The sequence below is a fragment of the Podarcis melisellensis genome (genome assembly GCF_964234715.1).
Source record: "Podarcis melisellensis genome assembly, chromosome: 15".
NCBI lineage: Eukaryota > Metazoa > Chordata > Lepidosauria > Squamata > Lacertidae > Podarcis > Podarcis melisellensis.
The window spans coordinates 42909135-42930477 of NC_138532.1; the positions used below are offsets into that span (position 1 = coordinate 42909135).

The 21343-nt window shown below is 47.6% G+C and overlaps 1 protein-coding gene and 1 long non-coding RNA gene across 7 annotated transcripts in view; one reads left to right on the forward strand and one right to left on the reverse strand.

Annotated features, from left to right (window-relative positions):
- The window catches only part of LOC309358017, a 183376-nt gene that overhangs the window by 143434 nt on the left and 18599 nt on the right, over window positions 1–21343 (reverse strand). For 2 of the 3 annotated variants that reach the window (XR_014163267.1, XR_014163268.1), the window contains exons 2-4: window positions 17266–17365; window positions 16504–16758; window positions 12262–13179 (exon numbers count right to left, since the gene is read on the reverse strand). This is a non-coding gene — a long non-coding RNA (uncharacterized lncRNA). Of the gene's footprint in view, window positions 1–11766; window positions 13180–16503; window positions 16759–17265; window positions 17366–20433; window positions 20625–21343 lie in introns of those variants that run through there. The other variant, XR_014163266.1, reaches the window with a different exon arrangement.
- Window positions 1–21343, forward strand: part of SSH2 (slingshot protein phosphatase 2) — a 119857-nt gene that overhangs the window by 54788 nt on the left and 43726 nt on the right. The window lies entirely within an intron of this gene.

Genomic DNA, 21343 nt, shown 5'->3' on the forward strand with positions numbered 1-21343 from the left:
CACTCTTGTTTTCAGATGATCCCCCCCCCCCCCAGGTGAGTTCACCATGCTCTGCTGTCTGTTCCTGAACCCAATTCCAAACATGCAGGTTTGGAGACAACTTGAGTTTGGCTCGGCCTGCTGTCTTGTTTTAGCTCCCTGCTCTTTATTCTTGTGCTGGGGGGAGCGTAAACCATCTTTCTTCCCCCCACCCCATTTTTACGCTTGGCTCCATAAGAGGCTTTTGTGGTTTTCCTGTTCTGCGGCAAGGCATACGCCCTTCCCCAGAACCTCAGGCTGCCCCTGCCGCTCTTGGCCTCTAGCTCTCTACTGTCAGGGCTTCCGCTTCTCAGCACCTTCTCAGACCCTTCGGCCCTCTCAGCTGGGGAAGGGGGGGGGGCTTCTGCTATCAGAGACGGCTGTCCAGGAATAGCTGCACAAGAAGTCTGTGTCAGCAAATGGAGCTTTTACATTTGCAGAGGCCTTGCAGTCTCCTACCAACAACTGGGCAGTTGCCAGCCTTGGTGGGGGATGGCTTTTAACACCTTTCCCTCTTCTCTCCCCGCCCCACTGTCACTGCTCCCTGGTGCAAAAACCCCACTGGTTCACTGGCTTCTTGCCCAAACAAAGCCTTGGTGCTTGGAGCACCAGTTTTTGGCAAGGAAGCAGGACATGGGAGTCTTGCTTTTGGATACCACTTGCTGGAAGTTGCAGGTGGAGAGAGTCCTGCTAGAGGGGGCTCCTCACTGGGGCATCAGCTTGGCCACCGTGAAAGCAGAAACCTGAACTGCTCCTGCAGGGCCATTCTGATGCTCCTGTGTGTGGCTTTGCTGCTTCTGACGCTGCTGAGTGCTGGGAACATAGGAAGCGGCCTCATTCTGAGTCAGTTTGCACAGAGTTTGGGGAAGGGACATAACAACTCAGTGGCAGAGCATCTGTTTTGTTTGCAGGAGGCCCCAGGTTCAATCGCCAATGGCATCTCCAGGTAAAGCTGGGAGAGAAGTCTGCCTGGGAGACTTAAAAGATGCTGCCTGTCAGTGACGGCAAAACTGAGCTAGATGAACCTATGGTCTATTTAGCCAGGTGCTAAATAGCTCCTTAAACCAGGGATACAGTTGGCAGAACAGAACAGTCAGTTGCTATTTTGGGGCCAAACAACTCGAAAGTTGCTTTCCATTAGGACTTTGGGGTTCCTGAATAAGAATTTGCTGAAATAAGATTTGATTTGGAATACAAAAGGGGGAGGTGAGAGGAGGTCCGATACATAAGGTAACGGAAATAAGTGATGGCAATTATATTTGTTATGTCTTGTTTTGTTTTAAATTGTTTTTTTGATATTTTTGTATTTTTCTTTTTTTGTATTATTTGTTTCTTTTTTGTGGTATTTATGTCTGTATTAAATTGGAAACCCTAATAAATATTTATATATATAAAAAAATGAACTTCATTCTGATTGTGCAGATAAAATAGAATGGATAGAATCCCACAGGATGCGCTGCTAGTGTGTGAAAACAGTCCAGATCCAAGGATCCTCAGGCAGGCACCTCTAGATCAGTGTTTTTCAACCTTTTTTGGGCAAAGGCACACTTGTTTCATGAAAAAAACCACGAGGCACACCACCATTAGAAAATGTTAAAAAAATTAACTCTGTGCCTATATTGACTATATATAAAGTAATTCTCTTGAGTAGGAATAAAATAAACACAAAGAAAGTATTTTATAATTACTTTATTATGAAATAGTAAGTAAACAGAAATATGAAAAATTATAAAATACTTTATTTTTAAATCTTTTGAATTTTTCAATTTTTCCCATGGCACACCAGGCAACATCTCGTGGCACACTAGTGTGCCGCGGAACAGTGGTTGAAAAACACTGCTCTAGATGGTGGTGTCAGATGCCATCCTGGCCCCCAAACACCTTCACTTGCTTGCAAATGGCCAGTAGCCAGGGGCAAAATGCGCCTGGCAAATTTCAAATGCTTCTCTGCCCTACCTGGAGATTCTGGGGCTTGAACCTGGGAACTTGTGCATGCAAGGCAGGGGCTCTGCCACTGACCTGTGGCCATTCCCCATATTACCAAGCGCGGGAGGCCAGGGAGCCCCCTCCTGCAGACAGGGGCTTCTTGAGAGTGCCTGGGTGTGGAAGGAAGGCCAAGAGATGTGTTACTTTCAAATGCAGGTCAGAGAAAGTGTTCTGAGCTGTGTTTCTATGAGAGCTCCTGGGACCTGCAGATTCTTTTTTGGGGGCTTCTTTGACGACAAGATCAGTGTGCCCTTAGCATGCCCGGGGCTTCACAGAGTGCAAGAGGTCAGGTGGTCCCCTGCCCCAAAGAGGTTACAGTTGAAAAGTCTGACGCAATGGAAGCGGTAGAGGGAGGGGGAGGAAGCAGAAGCTGGGATGTAAAACTGAGAAGCGACTGGCTCATGCTTAGCCCGCTTTACAGGCTGGGTTCACAGCTGGGCACAGGAATTATGGGGAAAGCCTTTCTTTACCACCATTTTAATGCTGTATTGTTTTTAACACTTGATTGGGAGCTGCCCAGAGTGGCTGGGGAAACTCAGCCAGATGGGCGGCGTATAAATAAATTATTATTATTATTATTATTATTATTATTATTATTATTATTATTATTATTACAGCCACAGAGCATTGGTGGGGCCAGGGCAGCATCCCATGTGAATGGGCCCCCAAAGGCAGAAATACCAAAAGCTGCTGAGTTTTTCTTAGGGTCCCGTCCTTCAAAATCCTGGCAGTGTTGTTGATCCCACTGAGAGAGGGGGGCGGCTCTCTTATCTGCTCGAATCATAGAATTGTAGAGGTGGAAGGGATCTTGAGGGTCATCTAGCCCAACCCGCTGCAGCAATGCAGGAATCGCAGCTAAAGGATTGCAGGAATGCTCACAGAACTCTAGCCCAATGGTTGCCATTAATTTGATTTTGAATTGATTTTAAAACGAATTGATTTTAGAATGCTGTTACTTTTATTGTTGTTGGCTGCTCTGAGCCCGGCTTCAGCTGGAGGGCGGGATATAAATAAAATTATTATTATTATTTATTATTATTAAATAATCCCTGACAGATGGCCACCCGTCGACCTCTGCTTAAAAACCTCCAGCAAATAAGAGTCCCCTGCCGTCATCAGCTAGAGTTTAAAACTGCACCTCACGGGACTTGACTTGACTTTCCAGGCTTCTTGCAGGCGAGGGAAGCGTCTAGTGTGACACAGAAGCTTGCATGCTGCATTTTGGGCACTAGGTGTTTCAGACAGATGGCATCTTTTCACCTGTTCAGGATCCACCTTAGCTTGTGGAGCAAGCTCTTACGATGTGGTAGGGCATACCATACCAAAAGAATGAGCTTCTGTGCAGTAATGAGTCACTCAGGAACACAAGTTTTCCCCCTTTATTGTCGAAGAGTGAGGCTTTATTAAAAGTAGCTGTTTGGCATAAATCCAGTGTTAGAAACTGAGATGTGAAAGCTAGGAGCTAAATGGCACCTTAAACTGAGGTTATGGGCACAACGGAATGTCTAGACGCACTTTTACAAAGCTGAAAACAAATGAACTGCAGCTAAGATATTTTGTTCATTTTTCACATGTTCTTGTCCTTCCCCTGCCCACTCCCCTAATATTCTTAAGTGGGTCTCTTCTCCAGTCTTCAGAGAGTAGCTGGAAGTGGGGAGGCAGAAAAAAGTCCTCCTTTCCTTCCACTCTGCAGCTGTAATCTGAAATCTTAGGTGCAGTGCTGTGCCCAAAGCTCAGAAACTACTCACGCTAATTCCCTGTCGCAAAATGCTCCTAGAACATCGGAAGTTTCGAACACTGGATAAATCAAGTTGTTATTGTGTGCCAGCTCACTCTTACACACTGCCTTCTGCAGAACAGCAGGCTCTGGTCTCTGAATTTGCTACTTCCCCTTTGTTTTTGGGGTGAAGGGCAGGGAGCAGGATGTGGGCATGTGAATTTGCCAGTAACTAACAGTGGGTATCTATCCGGGGAGATTGCTGTTTGTGTGTGTGTGTTCTGAGCCCTTTCCTAGAGCGCCTGAAGTTTTGTTGCTTAAACTGAGCACATCCACGGTAGCTGCTGGAACACAGGGAGCTGCCTTCTACTGAGTCAGACCATTGGGTTCATCTAGCTCAGTACTGCCTGCATTGACTGGCAGCGGCTCTCCAGGATTTTAGACCAGGTTCTCTCCCACCGTGGTTTGAACCTGGGACCTTCTGCATGCAAAACTGAGGCTCTGACGCTAGAGCTCATCCACTCTCGGAAAAAGCTTGCCTCCTGAGATAATTGGCTAGGAGAAGCAAGTAAAATGCTGCTGGGCTCCAAAACCTTAACGGCTTTGATGTTTTGTTTTGTTCAACTATCAAGCAGGATATACATTTTACAAAAGGAAAGGAAAGGCAATGTTTGGACATGCATGCTGTTAACAGCCGCTGGATTTCCAGCTCTTTCTTTCCCTCCCTTTTTCTTATATATCCCTTTTTCTATAATGCTTTATTGATTTTAAAAACAAAGCAAGTCAACAAAAACAATCCAAAATCGATACATATTACCAAAAAAAAATTAGATTCATACATAACTATTTCCAATGTGACTTCCAATCACCCCATTGTGGTTCCTAAATTACATTTTTGACTACACACTTTCCTTTATCTCTCCTAAGTTGTTTCAGTTGTATTGGTTTTGTAAAATTTCATGCAGAAGTCAATCCAGGCCTGCCAAAGAATTTAGATTTTTACAGTGCTCTTTTAGGTGCATTCTGTAAATGTCCCACTATTAAATAATTGATCTCTATCATCTCGGAATCTTGCTGTCATTCTTGCTAACTCTGCATATTCTAACATTTTTGCCTGCCAATCCAATTTGGATTTCCAGCTCTTTCGCTTCCATCTCTTCCTCTGCCGTGCCTTTAACCTGTGTGTGCAGGCAGCAGTTCAACAGATGCAGCGTTCACCATCACTCCATGCTGGGGGAAAGCTACACGTGTTGAATTCCTCCCTGCCCTGTAGCAGTTGAAGAGTTCCCAGGCCCAGTGGAGGAGAAGAAACAAAAGCACACCTGGCAACTCTGGGGCCTCGCCCTGAAAACACAGCAACATAGGAAGCCGTCGTCTACCAATTCAGACAATACTTAAGTTCAGTATTGTCAGCACTGCCTCCTAAAAAAGAATGTAAGATTCCAGTCCTCGTGGGATGAACAAAAGAGGAATGTAGGAAGCTGCTTTCTACAGTGCCAGACCAAAACTATCTATCTCAGTATTTTTGCACTGAGCTTCACACAGACAGCAATACCTGGAGATGCCATTGGTGATTGAAACTGCTTTTGCACGCAAGGCAAGTGCTCAGTTCCTGAGGTGTAGCCCCAAACATGGCTTATGGATCAGTGCAGCGTTGAGCCCCCCAGAAAACAGCCCAGTATCAGGTGTGTCTTCAGCCATTGCTCCCCTTTTTAACCCTGCTGCAGAAACCCAGTACCCGATGAGTTGTAATTACCGTATTTTTCCGTGTATAAGACTAAGTTTTTTTCTTTAAAAAATAGGTTTAAAATTGGGGGTCGTCTTATACACGGATACAATCCTTCCCCCTTTTTCTTAATTTGGAGTCCCCCAAAACAGGGGGCGTCTTAAACACGGAAAAATACGGTTGTTGCTGTGTTTCCGGGCTCCAAAGTTGCCGCTAGCCTTCCTTCTTTTGATGGCTTGCCTGACTCAATAACTCAAGGCCAGCCCTTTGCTACCCTGCCTCCCAGTAGCAGCCGGTCGCTGGTTTCTGGCATCTCACAGACAAGAGCATCTAACAGTCTCTTTGAGACTGGGGATGGTGGTGTCATGGTTAGAGTGTTGGACTAGGTCCTGCGAGACCAGGGTTCGAATCCTCACTTGGCCATGAAGCTCCCTGGGTAACCTCGGCCCAACCATTGCCCCTCAGTCTAACCTACCTCACAGGGTGGTTGTGGGGATTAAAAGGGGGAGGGGAGAACAATGCAAGCCACCTTGATTCCTTCGTCATGCAGTGCATAGTTAAACTGTGGAACTCCTTCAGTGTTGGACAAATTCATGGAGAAGACGGCCGTCAGTGGCTGCTATCCTCAATGGCTATGCTCTTCCTCCATGTTTGGAGGCAGCAATGCTTCTGAATACCAGTTTCTGGAAACCTCAGGAGGAAAGAGTTGCTCTTGTGGGTTGCTCACTCACATCTGGTTGTGAGAACGGGATTAGATGGGACATTGGCCTACTCCAGCTGCTGCTCTTACATTCTTAAATGTTTGTATGTACTAGCGGGGTGCCATGGAGCTGAAAAGCAGTCTATAAGCAAACTGAAATAATTAAAGTGGTACCTTGGTTCCACTCAAACTTAATCCGTTCCGGAAGTCTGTTCCAAAACCAAAGCGTTCCAAAACCAAGGCACTTTTTCCCATAGAAAGTAATGCAAAATGGATTAATCCGTTCCAGGCTTTTAAAAAGAACCCCTAAAACAGCAAGTTAACATGAATTTTACTTTCTAACGAGACCATGAATCCATAAAATGAAAGCAATAATCAATGTACTGTACTATAAAATAAACAAGACAGTATTGTAGATGATAAAAAAAATTTAAAAATTCTTACCTGCATTGATGATAGTCATTGTTTGGATGAGGGGGCTTTTATCCATTTCTGCAGTCACACAATCAGTCGGTAGCTGAACTGGGTTCCACACAGTCACAAAAACAAATTCACTGAAAAGCCTCAAAAACAAAAATGCAAAATAAATAGCAAAAACAAAAGCACCAAACTTAATCCGTTTCAGAAGTCCACTTGACTTCCAAAATGTTCAAAAACCAAGGTACAGCTTCTGATTGGTGCAGGTGCCCCGGAAACAATAGCCGACAGCCACATTGGATGTTCAGCTTCCAAAAAAAAGTTTGAAAACCAGAACGCTTACTTCTGGGTTTTCGATGTTTGGGAACCAAGGTGTTTGAGAACCAAGGTACCACTGTATTTCTTTATAAACAGTAGCTGTGTACCCCAGTTTAATTTTTAAAAATCAAAACCTTTTACAACTATATATATATATATGTGTGTGTGTGTGTGTACATGCATGCGTGCAAGAAAACTGCATGATCTTTTTAAAAAAAATAAAGTAGATCACCAGCTAGCTATTACAGGAAGCATTTGTCTGCATTGTCTGCCTAAGCCTGGCAGCAAAGAAAAGATCTCAGCAAAGGTTCAAAGTTCAGTGTAGGAAGGCGCCTGCCGAATCTCTATTCGGAGAGCGTTCTGTAGGGCTGGGCCGGTGACATTAAAGGCTCGGTTTTGTACTGTGTTGATGCCAAATGAGCCTCACCAATCATAACAACCATTCCTTGATAAACTCCTCTGCACAACTTCAGAGGTGGCAGGCTGAACTGTGGACCAGGGTATATTCCCTAGAAGATGGTGTGGGTGTCTCGTAAGTTGCAGCGCCTTTGTGAGTCTACGGTATCAGAATGCTGGGGGACCCACCTCTTTTGCTGGACGGTTTCCTCCCCTGCAGGATTGCAGAGATGGGATCTTGCTATTGTGGGTGGTGGAATGGAACAGGATCTGAATCAAGGAGGCGTTGCGATAGTAACAGAGTTCTGCCTTCCATGCTTTGTTGAGAATGCCTGCCTTCAGAAGCTGAAAGGTGGGAAGTTCGGGACAGACGAAAGGAAGAACTTCTTTGCCCAGCCCATGGTTAAACTCTGAAATTTGCTCCTGCAGGATGTTGCTGTGGCCCCCAGCTTGGAATGGCTTCCAAAAGGGGATTGGGTAAATTAAGGGGGCAGTAAGGACGTGGGTGGCGCTGTGGGTTAAACCACAGAACCTAGGACTTGCTGATCAGAGGACGGCTGTTCGAATCCCCATGACAGGGTGAGCTCCCGTTGTTTGGTCCCTGCTCCTGCCAACCTAGCAGTTCGGAAGCACGTCAAAGTGCAAGTAGATAAATAGGTACCGCTCTGGCAGGAAGGTAAATGGAGTTTCCGTGCGCTGCTCTGGTTCGCCAGAAAGTGGCTTAGTCCTGCTGGCCACATGTGGTGTGCTATCTATAATTTTACTATGCATATCACTTAGAGAGCCAATTAAGTGGTTTATCAAACTTTTCTAAAGAAAATACTGATAACTAACATGGACCAAGTAAAGCCAACACGATTAGAACCCAAATCCATCATAGGCAAAAATTAAATAGAAAGAAAGAAATGTGGTTCTATACTGCCACGTTTCGGCCTATTGAAATGAATGGACCCAGTCATGTTAATTGATTTCAGTGAGTCTGCTTTTGAGTAGAACTAACATTCGACACAAACCATAGAGTGGGCTACAACTTCCAGGCAACTTGTTGCATGGATGGCTCCTCCATGTTCCATGGCAGCGTATCTCAGTATATTAGATGATTCTGGGGGTGGTCCGTCCCATTGGTACCCTGTTTGTGGGGCTGATGAAAGTTGTGGTCCAAAAGCTCTGGAGGGCACCAGGTTGGCAAAGACTGCTCTTATTAGTAGCTCCACACACCCGCACACACATTTTTGTCATGCAAAATCAGCTGTTGGGGTGAATTCTGGAGAATGCCAGTCAGTATATTTGCTCCCTAGGGTAAGTGTGTGTGAGAAAATTTGCCTTGACTTAATTTACTACCTTGAGCAGTTAGAACTGAAAACAACAACCCCAAACCTGCACTCTCCGTCTTAACAGCACTTGCTCCTTACTAAAATTTCAGGTACACGGTGTGCGTGCTTTGATTTATTTAATACTGGCGAGGTTAATCCTCTCCCATTGCAAGATGCTGAGATCTCAAGGGTGTGTTTGAAGATAAAGAGTTGTTTTCTACTTGGGAAGGAAGTTTTTGCAGACAAAGGGTTCCAGTTCTGCTCCTTAACCGTGGGGGCTGCTGGGGAGAGAGTCCTGGAGAAGTGCGCTGTGAGTGTGTTTGTGTGCCAGCGCACGGGCGGTGAAATTCATCAGGAATCTCTCCCGAGCGAAATGGGCCAGTGTGGAAACAGGCCGTGAGACCAGATGAGCTCCGTTGGCCTGATTCTGCAAGGCCTTTCTATGTTCTTACGGGGTGAAGCAAGGGGAAAGACAGGCAGGGAGACTCGGGTCCCTATGAGCAGCAGAGAGCAATGCCGGCATGACTTTTTGGCCACAGTTTTTGTGTTTCCGTGGGCTGAAGCAAACAGTAGCCTCTTGTTCTCTCTGGCAGCTGGATGGATGCAAGACTGGGGCAGAGAGTGCACAGCCCACGGGTCACATGCAGGACAAGAATTTCGGCCTGGGGTAGGTTCTAGTGCTCATGAAGGTGTACTTTTAAAGCAGCCTGTTCCTTTGGGTTTCTTTGTGAATGCTCCCATCTTGCCAGACGGGTGTGGGGAATTCTCATCCCTGATTGGACCAGAGAGCAATGACTCATGCAGAGTGGCAAGGGGCACTTGCCTTGGTACATTGGGAAATGCCCATCTCTACCTTCGCCAACCTGGTGCCCCCCCCGGGATCTTTGTACTACACCTCCCATCTGGCTGGGGCTGATGAGAGTTGTAGCCCAAAGCAGCTGGAGGGCGCCAGGTAGGCAAAGACTTCTTTAAAAGCCCTTGGCAATGCTTGTTGCAGCCTCAAAAAACCTGGCAGTGTAAATAACAATAGTAATTCTCAAAATTGTAGGCTGTTCCTAACCCCCACCCTGAGTGTGCCCATCTGTACAGTTCCCCACTCTCTCTCGCTCTCACTCTGCTGCTTTTCCAGCCAGGCTCCCTCCTCAGGGCTGGCAGTTCTGCTTTGGCTCCAATGGGAGCTCTGTGCGGAATCTGTGAAGCTACCTGTCGCATCTCTGAGTGAGTTGCCATGCGTAACTGTTCTCTTCCCAAGGGAGAGGCGCCCATAGGAGATGACTGGCACTGAAGGCAAGCCCCTTCGATCACCTGCCTGGTGCTGATCTTCCTCTCACACACACCCTTTTCCTGCCCCAGAGACCTTTGTATCTTCTCCTTCCCCTACTGCCACTTCCTGCTGACACACCTTCCTGCCCCTCTGAGCTGTGGCAGGGCCCACTAGTTGCACTCTGGTGCTTTTTCGGGTCTGCCTCCCAGAGAGCGATGCAGGGGGTGTTGAGCAATCATTTCTCTGTTAATATTAAATCTGGTGAGTCCCACCCCACCCCCTGCTTTAATTTCCCTTTCTCCATTCCCTTCCTCCCCACCCCCTACCGCAGTCGACAAATCACCAAATTTGCTATCCTGCAAAGATGTGCCTTAAAATTGCACAGAAATGTTACCCTCTCAGAGGAGAGCAAGAACAGTATTCTGTGTACAAACACACACACACACACACCATCAAACTCTGAACTAAGTAATTTCTAAGCCTCTTCACCCTGGCCTTTGATGGATTATAAAACTGTAAGGAGAGCCTGCTGGATCAGGCCAGTGCCCCATCGAGTCCAGCATCCTGTTCTCACAGTAGCCAACTAGATGCCTGTTGGAAACCCACAAGCAGGATTCGAACACAAGACCACTCCCTCCCTTCCTACGGCTTCCAGCAACTGGTATTCAGAAGCATTGCTTCCTTTGATCAGAGGCAGAGCTAGTAGCCATCAGTAGCCGTCCTCCATGAATTTGTCTTAATCCTCTCTTAAAGCCATCTAGGTCAAAAGCCATCACCTAGATGGGATCCTGTGGGAGCGAGTTCCTCAGGGCAGGGAGTTTTTTTGTTTCGTGTTGCCCACCCCTTTTGCCGAATGTTTAGTTTCAAGTGGACTAGAAACTTGACCATGTGTTTTAAGGAAGGAAACCTGATGATTGTTTCTGGGGAAGCTTAACTCTGCTTATGCCGGCTCAGGTGTGTGTGTTGTGGGGGAGCGATTGGCTCTGGCTTTGCATGCCAGATCTCAGCCCCCTGGTCCTCGCTCCGTTCTGGCCACCGCCTCGGTTTGGAGGACTTCAGAACCTTGCAGGACAGTGCCCCTGGCTGCTGTAACCGCACACCCTGGCTTAAATCTGGTCTTCCTTCCCCCTCTTACGTAAAGGCGGCCCATTCTATTCTCGGCCTCCACCTGTGGGTCTGAGCTGGCGGGCCGGCCTTGGCTCCGCACTCGCCTGCCCTTGCCTTGTTGCCTGCCCGCCGTTGCCACAACACAGCCCGTCTCCTGTTTGCTCAGCTCTGCGTTTTTGCATGGGCTGCAGCTCTGCCTGAACGCTTTGGAGCGGGCTTGGACGGCTGCCAGGGTGGTGGTGGTCTCGAGCTGCATAGAAGCACCGGGAATCTCTGTGTGGGGTGTCAGGTTTTCCCTGCGGGAAGAAAGTGGGTGGTTGCGTTTATTTATACATTTTTCACATTTTACATACCACCTTTTCTTTTCCCGCAAGGAGTTGAAGGTGACATGTATGTGCTTCTCCCTCCTTTCCTTTTTATCCTCACTGCAACCCTGTAGTGTAGGCTAGACTGAGAGAGGCAATGAAGGGCCCACGTCCAGCCAGCGAGCTTCCTGCCTCTGTGTAGGATTTGAACCCTGAACTCCCAGGCCCTACCTAGCCTGATACTCTAACCCAGTGGTTCCCAAATGTTTTTGGTCCACCACCCCCTTGGTTTCTTAAATGCCTCCCCAGTGCCCCCTTCCCTATAAAAAGCATTATTGGGAACAGCGGTTTGCACAACTCACTAAGGAAGAGAATAACACAATAAAATTCAATTTTGATTTTGACTGCACATTTCTTCAAAACCAGTTAAAGGTATTTAATTAATTCAGCAGAACTGCTGAACTTGGTCCAGTGATGCTCCAGGTGTTGCGTGGAAAACATTTCCCCACATTCTGACTAATGAAAACAGAAGGGAAAAGGAAATTGATAGCATAAAAAACAACCCTGTAAGGTAGCTTAGGCCAAGTAAGGCAGTGACTGGGCCAAGGTGACCCAATGAGCTTCACGGCCAGGATTTGAACCCTGGTCCCCCATATCCCGGTCCGACACTCTAACCACTACACCATGCCCCCCTTTGCAGGCTAGAGCCAATTCCCGTTGCCTAATCCCTTTTCAGGGGCCATTGCCCCTGCCTGCGTTCCTCTTCCCTGTTTTCTCCTTCATGGTTCCCAGGGTGTCTTGGTCGAGCGCCAGGGCAGCCCCGGCCACTGTCAAACTCTGCAGGGCAGACTGCGCCCTGACAATGATGCCTTCTCAGAGACACTTCCGCTGGTGGTTCTGCTCTGAATTGTAGCTGTTTTGCAAAAATCCCACTTATTTGCTTGGCACCTAAGTGACATTTTAGATAAGGAGAAAAGCACTTCTTTTTTTCCCCTTTTTGGACAGAATGTTTGTACTTCAGCATTTAAAAAACAAAAACAGAAATGCTGAGTCAAGACAAAGCCTGTGATCTTGAGAAGAGAACATGCTATAGAGAAGGGAACAGGGGAGATGAGGATTGCAGCCAAACTTTCAGACTTTATTTCTCTTCTAGTGCAGAGGACAGGGGAATCCTGTGACCCTTCAGTGTGGCTGGACTCCCAGCTGCAATCGCCTCTGAGCCTTGACCAGTCTGGGAGTCCCAACAACGTTTAGAGGCTCATGCCACTCTCAGCCTCACATGCCTTGCAGGGTTGTTGTGCACATAAAAACTGAAGGTGGCAGGGACAGACTATGCCCACTGCCTCAAGCTCCTTCAAAGAAATAATAAGCAAAAAAAATAAAAATAAAAATCATAGGGAGAGTGTTCCAGGCCAGTCAAGTTTCTAGTCCATGTCAAACTGAACTGCCTTCTTCTGAAGGGTGAGCCAAACAGCTGGAATCTAGAAAGTGCAAGCAGAAATAGAGCATCAAAAGAAAGATCGCCTCTGCTGTAGCCCAGAAAGGGTAGAGAGCCATTCCTCTCCTTTGCTGGCCGCTCTAGGCTAACTCACTTTCTATGGGAACAAATTTCCTGCCTGGTTCCCACCTCTCTGATGTCCACTGAGCCCTGCATAAGAACGTAAGAAGAACCTGCAGGATCAGGCCAATGACCCACCTAGTCCAGCACACAGTGGCCAACCAGATGCCTCTTTTGGGCAACCCAAGGCAGGATTCAAGCACAAGAGCAACTTTCCCCTCCTGTGGTTTCCAGCAGCTGGTATTCAGAAAGCGTTGCTGCCTCCGACTGGAGCTAGTAGCCGTGGATAGTCCTCTCCATGAATTGGTCTAATTCTCTTTTAAAGGCATCTCGCTTGGTGGCCATCGCTACATCCTGTGGGAGAGAGTTCCATAGGTTAACTCTGTGCTGCTTGAGGAAGGACTTCCTTTTATCAGCCCTGGATCTCCCAAGCGGGACCTGAGCGCCCCAGCAGCAAGTCTTCCCCACTAGCGATTCCCCATTTACTGCCTCCAACAGAGGGAGAACAGAGCCATCGTGGCTTCTGGCCATGGGTAGCCTTCCCCTCCATGAAAAGGGAGAAGCATGGCTCAACCCGGCGCATGGGAGGGTCAGCTCCTGTCTCACCTCATTAGGCAGAACATGAAAAGAGACGCAGGGAGGGGAGAGAGCGCTGTTGCAATTGCAGACTCGCTTGCTGGAATTTTCTGCCTGCTTCCGTCCAGCAACCGGCTGCCCCCGCCCTTTGCTTGCAAAAGCAAACAGGTGGGTTTCTTTCCTTTCCTTTTGAAGCCACAATCACACACTCCTCAATCGGCTTAAGGGAGTTTTGTTTCTCTTTTCAGTAAACCCTCTGGCCCAGGCCACTCCTGCAAAACAGGCTGGCTTTGTACAGGTCCGTTCCTCCGAATTACTCCTTTTGTTCAACGGCCGTTGGGCAGGGAGGAAATCTTTCCTCTGAAGCTACCTTGTCCTGTCTATTTCAGTGTTGCCAACACTGGCTGGCAGCAACCCTCCAAGGTTTCAGGCAGGGAGTCTCTCTCTCTCTCCCAGCCCTCCCTGGAGACATTGAGGGGACCTTCTGCCAGCAGAGCAGGGGCTCTTTCCACAGCCGTCCCACTGAAACTGATATTGGACCACTTTCCCTGTTCCTGCAGCCAGGAAATAACCAAGTAGCTAAGCAAAGTGCTGAGAGTGGGCAAGTGCTACTTTGGGGGCCCAGCTCCTGCCCTTTGCCTTAGAGCCGTAGTTCCCAGAGTGGGCAATAGCACCCCCCCTGCAGTGGGATTAACTAGGGGGGTCCTAAGAGGCAAGGTGGCTGCAGGGAGGTGCAAATGGCTCTCAGACTTTGAAAAGCTGGTCTCCCTGGATCAAGTTCAATTTTGCTGATTCGATTAAACTAAACAGTTTTAAATGGATCGTGAAGAATTGTGCAATTAATGATTACTGTTTTGAATTTTATCGTTCTCTTATCTTCCTCCATGGGTTGTGCAAACCACTGTTTTGATTTGACGCTTAGGGTAGGGTAAGAGCCTCAGGGGATGAGTTTATGGCCTCAAATGGTTTGCGAACCACCGGCTTCAATGATCCTCCAGTCACCTTGGATGGACGTGGTTTGTAACCAAACTCCCTGCCGCACCTCACAGAGCTCTTCTGCTGGCCAGGTCTGATGCGGAGGAGCGGCTGCCCTCGTTCTAACGAGATCTGAATCGCAGCGGTGACAGCTCTGCTCGCCTGGCCGTTTGTCTTGCTTTTGTCGAAAACTGCCTGCGCTGAATGATTGATGGAAATTTATTCCAGGAATAGAGTGCTCCTGGTAAACCGATCTCCATCCGGGGTGCCGGTGGTGGGGAAACGGCATTTCCAATTTAAGAGGCGATTCTATTGAATCTTGGCGTCAGATGTTCCTTTACGGGAGGTGGGAGGTACACAGGGATTTTTTGGGGGGGGGGGAGATGGGGTAAATGGGAAGATGCTTTTCAACTGGTAGAGCCCTGCTGGGTTATATAGTTCACCCTTCTTTTACCTGGAACAGATTCTCTAGCACTGAGCCATAGTTGTTTCCCTAAAATAAGCATAATAATAGATTTGTAGGATTGGAAGGGACTTTCCAAGAGTCGTCTAGTCCAACCCCCTACAATGCAGGAATCTCAGCTAAAGCATCCCAGACTGGTGGACATCCAACCTCAGCTTAAAAACCTCCTAAAGATAAAGGTAAAGGGACCCCTGACCATTAGGTCCATTCGTGGCCGACTCTGGGGTTGCGGCACTCATCTCGCTTTATTGGCCGAGGGAGCCGGCATACAGCTTCCGGGTCATGTGGCCAGCAGGACTAAGCCGCTTCTGGAGAACCAGAGCAGCGCACGGAAACGCCACTTACCTTCCCGCCACTTACCTATTTATCTACTTGCACTTTGACGTGCTTTTGAACTGCTAGGTAGGCAGGAGCAGGGACCGAGCAACGGGAGCTCACCCCGTTGCGGGAATTCGAACCGCTGACCTGATCAACAAGTCCTAGGGTCTGTGGTTTAACCCACAGCACCACCTGCGTCCCTAAAAACCTCCTAGGATGGGCCAAAAGACCCTCTAGTCCAGCATTCTGCCCTGATGCAAATAAGACTAAATAAGATTCCAGTCCTCATGGGTCTTAATAAAGGGTTGATTTAAATAGGAACAGAATCAGAGCATTGGTCCATCTACCTTAGTGATTGATTGATTGATTGATTGATTGTGTTTACCTGTATATCCCTTTTCCTCCAAGGAGCTGAAGATGGCGCACATGGTTCTCCCCCACCCCCATTTAATCCCAACAACCCTGTGAGGTAGTTTAGGCTGAGAGGCAGTGACTGGCCCCAAAGACCACCCAAGGAGCTTCATGGTTGAGTGGGGATTTGAACCCTGGTCTCCCGGGACCTATTCTGCCATGCTAACCCACTATACCACACTGGATCTCACTGTTGACTACTCTGGCTGGCAGCAGGGCTCCAGGCAGACTATTTCTCAGTCTGGAGATGCAAGCAGGGACTGAACCCGGACCCGTCCGTATACAAAGCAGATGTTCTGTACCCCTGAGCAAAGGACCATCCCCAGATAAGCGAATGTGGCTCATCTTGCGTTAGACAAGCTTCCTCGGTTGGCGTGACCTTGCTGAAGTCCTCCTATTGCTACTGTTTGTGGCTTTTTTATTTATTTCCCCCTCTCTTTGGGGGAAATAAAGGAAGAGCAACATTTGTGTCTAAAATGCATTTTCCCCTTTTGTGGGGAGTCAGCGACTGCTGCTGGCATTCTGCATTCTTTGTCCGGCTGACGTGCCCTCCATGGCAACTCCGAGGGGCGACCGACCTGGTAGCCTGGATACGGCGGTCATCGCCTTCGCGCTCAATAGGCCTTGAGGCCCTCCCGTGGAAATGTCTTTGGGGACGGGGGGAGACTGAGATGGGCATGCGTCCTTCGAGCCTGCCTTTTTCGACAACAGGCTTTGGCGTGACGCAGGGCAGAAATTGCCCTTTCAAGTGGGCTATTGTGCTCTCCGTATGCCTTCAGCCTGCTATTAAGGCATCTTCTCAACCATAACACACACACCCCAATCACAAGTAATATTCAAGCTTGTCTGCCCACATATTATCCCCATGCTCATCATTTGGAAGCATGCACTTGGAAGCATCCCTCCTAGGTCGCTAGCAGGCAGTCCTTACTCACCGTAGACGACCAGATTAGTGGTTGATGGTAAACCTCCTTTTACACCATTGGTGGTATATCCCAGCAGGCTGGATGGGCACGCGTGGCAGTATTCTGTGACTCAGTCATCGGAATCTCAGGTTTTTGTTTGTTTGAAAAGCAAGTTTCTAGCCTTCAAGTTTCCAAAAGATTCATTTTGAAGCTGTGGGCTAGAATTTCTAAAGCTCCATGTTTGCTGAGCAGTATTTCAATGGCTCCAGTGCCCAGGTCAGATCTCTGTTGGGGATGAGAAGTGGAAGGATAAACTGATTTATTTAGCATTTCTGGCACTAGATGAATCAGCTTGCTCCAGTCCTAAGGGCTTGGGGAGGGTAACAGGTGTTAATTATCTCCAGCCACACAAAAAAACCAAACTATCTGAGAAACACTTTTGGAAGGTCATCATCAGGTGTTGTATAGATCACTGTGATCCAGCGCCAAGGGCCTTCTGGCGGTTCCCTCCTGCGAGAAGTGAGGTTACAGGGAACCAGGCAGAGAGCCCTTCTCAGTAGTGGTGCCTGCCCTGTGGAACGCCCTCCCATCAGATGTCAAGGCAATAAGCAACTATTTTACTTTTAAAAGACAAGTGAAGGCGGCCCTGTTTACGGAAGTTTTTAATGTCTGATGCTGTATTGTTTTTAATATTCAGTTGGAAGCCACCCAGAGTGGCTGGGGAAACCCAGCCAGATGGGTGGGGTATAAATAATAAATTATTGTTATTATCTACAAGTGCATGGTGCTCACCTTTAAAATCAACACCGCTTGTGGAATCTAACTCAGAGAATCAGTCTTGGTGTTTGGCATGTATAGAACAGGAGAAACTGAAAGCTGGATTAGGATCTTCCTGTAGAGACAAGCAATTTGCAGTCAATAAACAAGGCTTCCCATTTCTCAACAACAACTTTCTTCTACACACACACACACACACACACACACACACACACACAAGACTTGAACTTAAGAGAGCTTGTGGGGAAGGAAGGGTCAAAACTAGGAGGGCATTTTTGTGTGAAAAGACCCAGTTCAGTCCTGGGATTGAGGCTGGGCTCAGGGACACACCATGTACCTTAATTCTCCATGTGGATCACCCTCCAAGCTGTTCTTTTGTTTGCATGTGTGATTGGTAGAATAGAGAGAGAGCTCCCCTTCATGGATCACTGCCTTGCCATGGCGAAGGGGCTTGAATAACTTGGAGAAGCTATGAGCTATGTCGTGCAGGGCCACCCAAGATGGACAGGTCATAGTGGAGAGTTTTGACCAAACGTGATCCACCTGGAGCAGGAACCGGCAAGCCACTACAGTATCCCTGCCAAGAAAACTCCATGGACAAAGACAAAAGGCATATAAAAGTTATAACGCTGGAAGATGAGCCCCTCAGGTTGGAAGGCGTCCAACATGCTACTGAGGAAGAGGGGAGGACAAGTACAAGTAGATTCAGAGCTGATGAAGCGGCTGGGCCAAAGCCGAAAGGATGCTCAGTTGTGGATATGCCTGGAAGCGAAAGGAAAGTCCAATGCTGTAAAGAAAAATATTGCATAGGAACCTGGAATGTAAGAACCATGAACCTTGGTAAGTTGTATATGGTCAAAAATGAGATAGCAATAATAAATATTGACATCCTGGGCATCAGTGAACTAAAATGGACGGGAATGGGCGAATTCAGTTAAGGTCCGTATAGTTAAAGCCATGGTTTTCCCAGTAGTAATGTATGGAAGTCAGAGCTGGACCATAAAGAAGGCTGATTGCCGAAGAATTGATGCTTTTGAATTATGGTCCTGGAGGAGACGCTTGAGAGTCCCATGGACTGCAAGAAGATCAAACCTCTCCATTCTTCAGGAAATCAGCCCTGAGTGCTCACTGGAAGGACAGAACGTGAAGCTGAGGCTCCAAGACTTCGGCCACCTCATGAGAAGAGAAGACTCCCTGGAAAAGACCCTGATGTTGGGAAAGATGGAGGGCACAAGGAGAAGGGGACAACAGAGGACGAGATGGTGGTACAGTGTTCTCGAAGCTACAAACATGAGTCTGACCAAACTGCGGGAGACAGTGGAAGATAGAAGTGCCTGGCGTGCTCTGGTCCATGGGGTCACAAAGAGTCGGACACGACTAAACAACAACAACAACAACAACAACAACAACAACAACAACAACAACAACAACAGAGAGAGCTACTTTATACCGAGTCAGACCACTGGTCCATACCAATGGTATCATCTGCACTGATTGGCCACAGTGCTACCTGGAGATGCAGGGGATCGAACTGGGAACCTTCCGCATGCCAACCAGCTGCTCTGCCATAGAGCTGCCGCCCTTCCCCTGAAAGTAAAGCAAGAGGCTAGTCCTCATGACTCCACACAAAGGGCTGAATCAGGAACATGGGAAGCTGGCAGAAGCGCTCTGGGGTTTCAGAAAAGGCTTCTCTCCCAGCTCTGTTTGGAGAGGTTTGGGATTGATCTGGCGACCTTCCTTCTACATGCAGAGCAGATGCTCTTCTTCTGAGCCTAGTCCTCAAAGCACAAATCTGTTTCTGCCTCACTCTCCAACCCACGGCTTGTCCGTGGTCAAGGGAGGATTTACAAAGTGCTGGGGTGCTTCTGAAACGAAGGCGCCTTGATCCACCGCCCCGGGAATTCTGCACGCTTTGCTGAACCCACTTCTCCCTCCTCCTCATTCCTTTGCCTGGAATCAAGAATCGACAGGCTGATTTCTCTTTTCAGAAGTGTGTGCTGACTTCAGATTTCGCCCTCACCTTGAGTCTAATTAGAGAAAGGGCCTGCGTTCCTTGCATGGCTTCACCTAAATATAGCTGGGTCTGGGCTCCCTGACTAATATGGAGCGGGACGAGACCCTGACCTCCTTGACTCGGCCTTACAGTCCTATTCAGAGTGACCGTAGTGTCCTAGACTCACTTAGCAATGTGTGACCAAAGGCATTTTCTGCAAGCGACCAGATGCAGGCACTTTCCCTTCCTTCTAGCCTCTCTCTGAGCTCTTCTGGGACTCCGGGTTACGTAATTTGCCTGAAGGGGCCGAACTGGCAGGTGGGATCATAGTTGCCCCTCTCACATTTTGTAATGCAACCTTGCATATCCAGCCCCCAAAAGATCCTCTCCACGTTTAGGTTAGTTTTGTCTTGCCTTGGTAGGGTTTTGAGATGGGGGCTTTCCTGGTCGCCTTTGGAGAGCAAAAATGGTCTCCAGCAAACCATGCAGAGAAAGAAAGTGGGATGGGGGGAGAGAAACTTGTAATTTATGTTTGTTCACACCAAAAAATCCAAGTTGCAGGAAAGGAGATTTCAACTAAAAGTTAGGAGGAACTTCCTGATAGTAGTATCTATTGGGCAGTGGAGCTGCCTCCTTTGGTAAGGGGTAGACTCTTCTTCCTTGGAGGTTTTTAAGCAGAGGTTGGATGTGCACCTGTCAGGGATTCTTTAGCTGTGATTCCTGCATTGTGCAGGCGGTTGGAATAAATGACCTTTGGGGGTCCCTTCCAGCTCTATGATTCTATGCTAAGCTCTTTGATGTGTCCTAAATGTTACAGGGAGGATAGACTGGTACAAATGTTGGCATTCTGTGACTTTTGCTGGGAGCATCATCATACCAGGTCAACCCGCTTGCCAGTCCACCCTGCTATTGCCCATTGCAGACTCCACCAACCTGGCTCCCTGCTGATGTTTTGAACTACCACCCCTCACCAGGCTCAGCTACCAGAGGCTGGGGCTGGTGGCATCTGGAGGGCACCAAGGTGGTGATTATGATGCCTGGGTGTTCTGGCTGGCAGGGGCTCTTCTTAGTCCTGGGCAGAGAAGGGTTTTTCCAGACGTACGGAGGCTGCCTGCTGCAACTCTGCACGAGTCATTGCTCTCTGGCCTTCCCTCTTGCTACTCTCCCTCCTCCGAGTTGGGGAACTTTACCATGTTTGGTGTGATGGCAGCATTCAGAGTGGCCTGTCCTCAAAGCTTCCTGTTGCATGAGTCGCTCACATGAGCACCAAGATCTGTGATTCACAAAGAAATGCAGAGACAGGCTTTTTCTCCACACATGAAGTTCTTCCTTGACTCTGACATTGTTGGGTTTCGGGTGCTAGTTGAAAACACTTTGATTTGCCCAGGCCACAGAAGTTTCATAAATAAGAAGTGTATATTCTTTCTGTTTCGATTGTTTTGCTGCAAACAAAAATAAGTGTATGTACATATTTTTAGCACTGTCTTACTGAATTCTGTTGGTATGTTTTATGTACCTATTCCTGGGCACTTCTGAGGAAGACCAATAAAAAAAAAAAGCTTCTACTGAAGATGTATTTTGTTTAAGGAGACTTCGCCTGAGGTGTGATCCAGTCATTTGCGAAATCGTAGCTGTACAACTGTAGGAGAGACTTTATTTATTTTTCTAGCGTTTGTAGAAATAGCTTTAATTGTTTTTAGATTTTAAAAATTGATTTTATCTCATATGCCACTTTGCTAAAGGTGCATGAATCTTGTACCTAAACAATTAACTGCATGTCTTCAGGTAGCAGCTTGATTCATAATCGCTCAGGGCTTCATGCCATACCCTAGATAACTGGTTCAAGCAGGTTGTGTTCATTTCTATCTCAAAGAAGTTGGCATGTAATATACGAGCAGCTTGGGGGTCACGCTGATGACCCTTCTGATTCCACCTCTATTTTGGGGTTATTTAATGTATGGCACTGCAGTCACACGGGTGGCAAATCCCGTTGAAATATGAATATATTTGGTGTCATCTATGAACAGGCAAGACCTTTGTCTGTCTCTTTCTTTCTTTGTACAAAGTTGTGTTTTTAATACCCCATTTATAATTGTATCC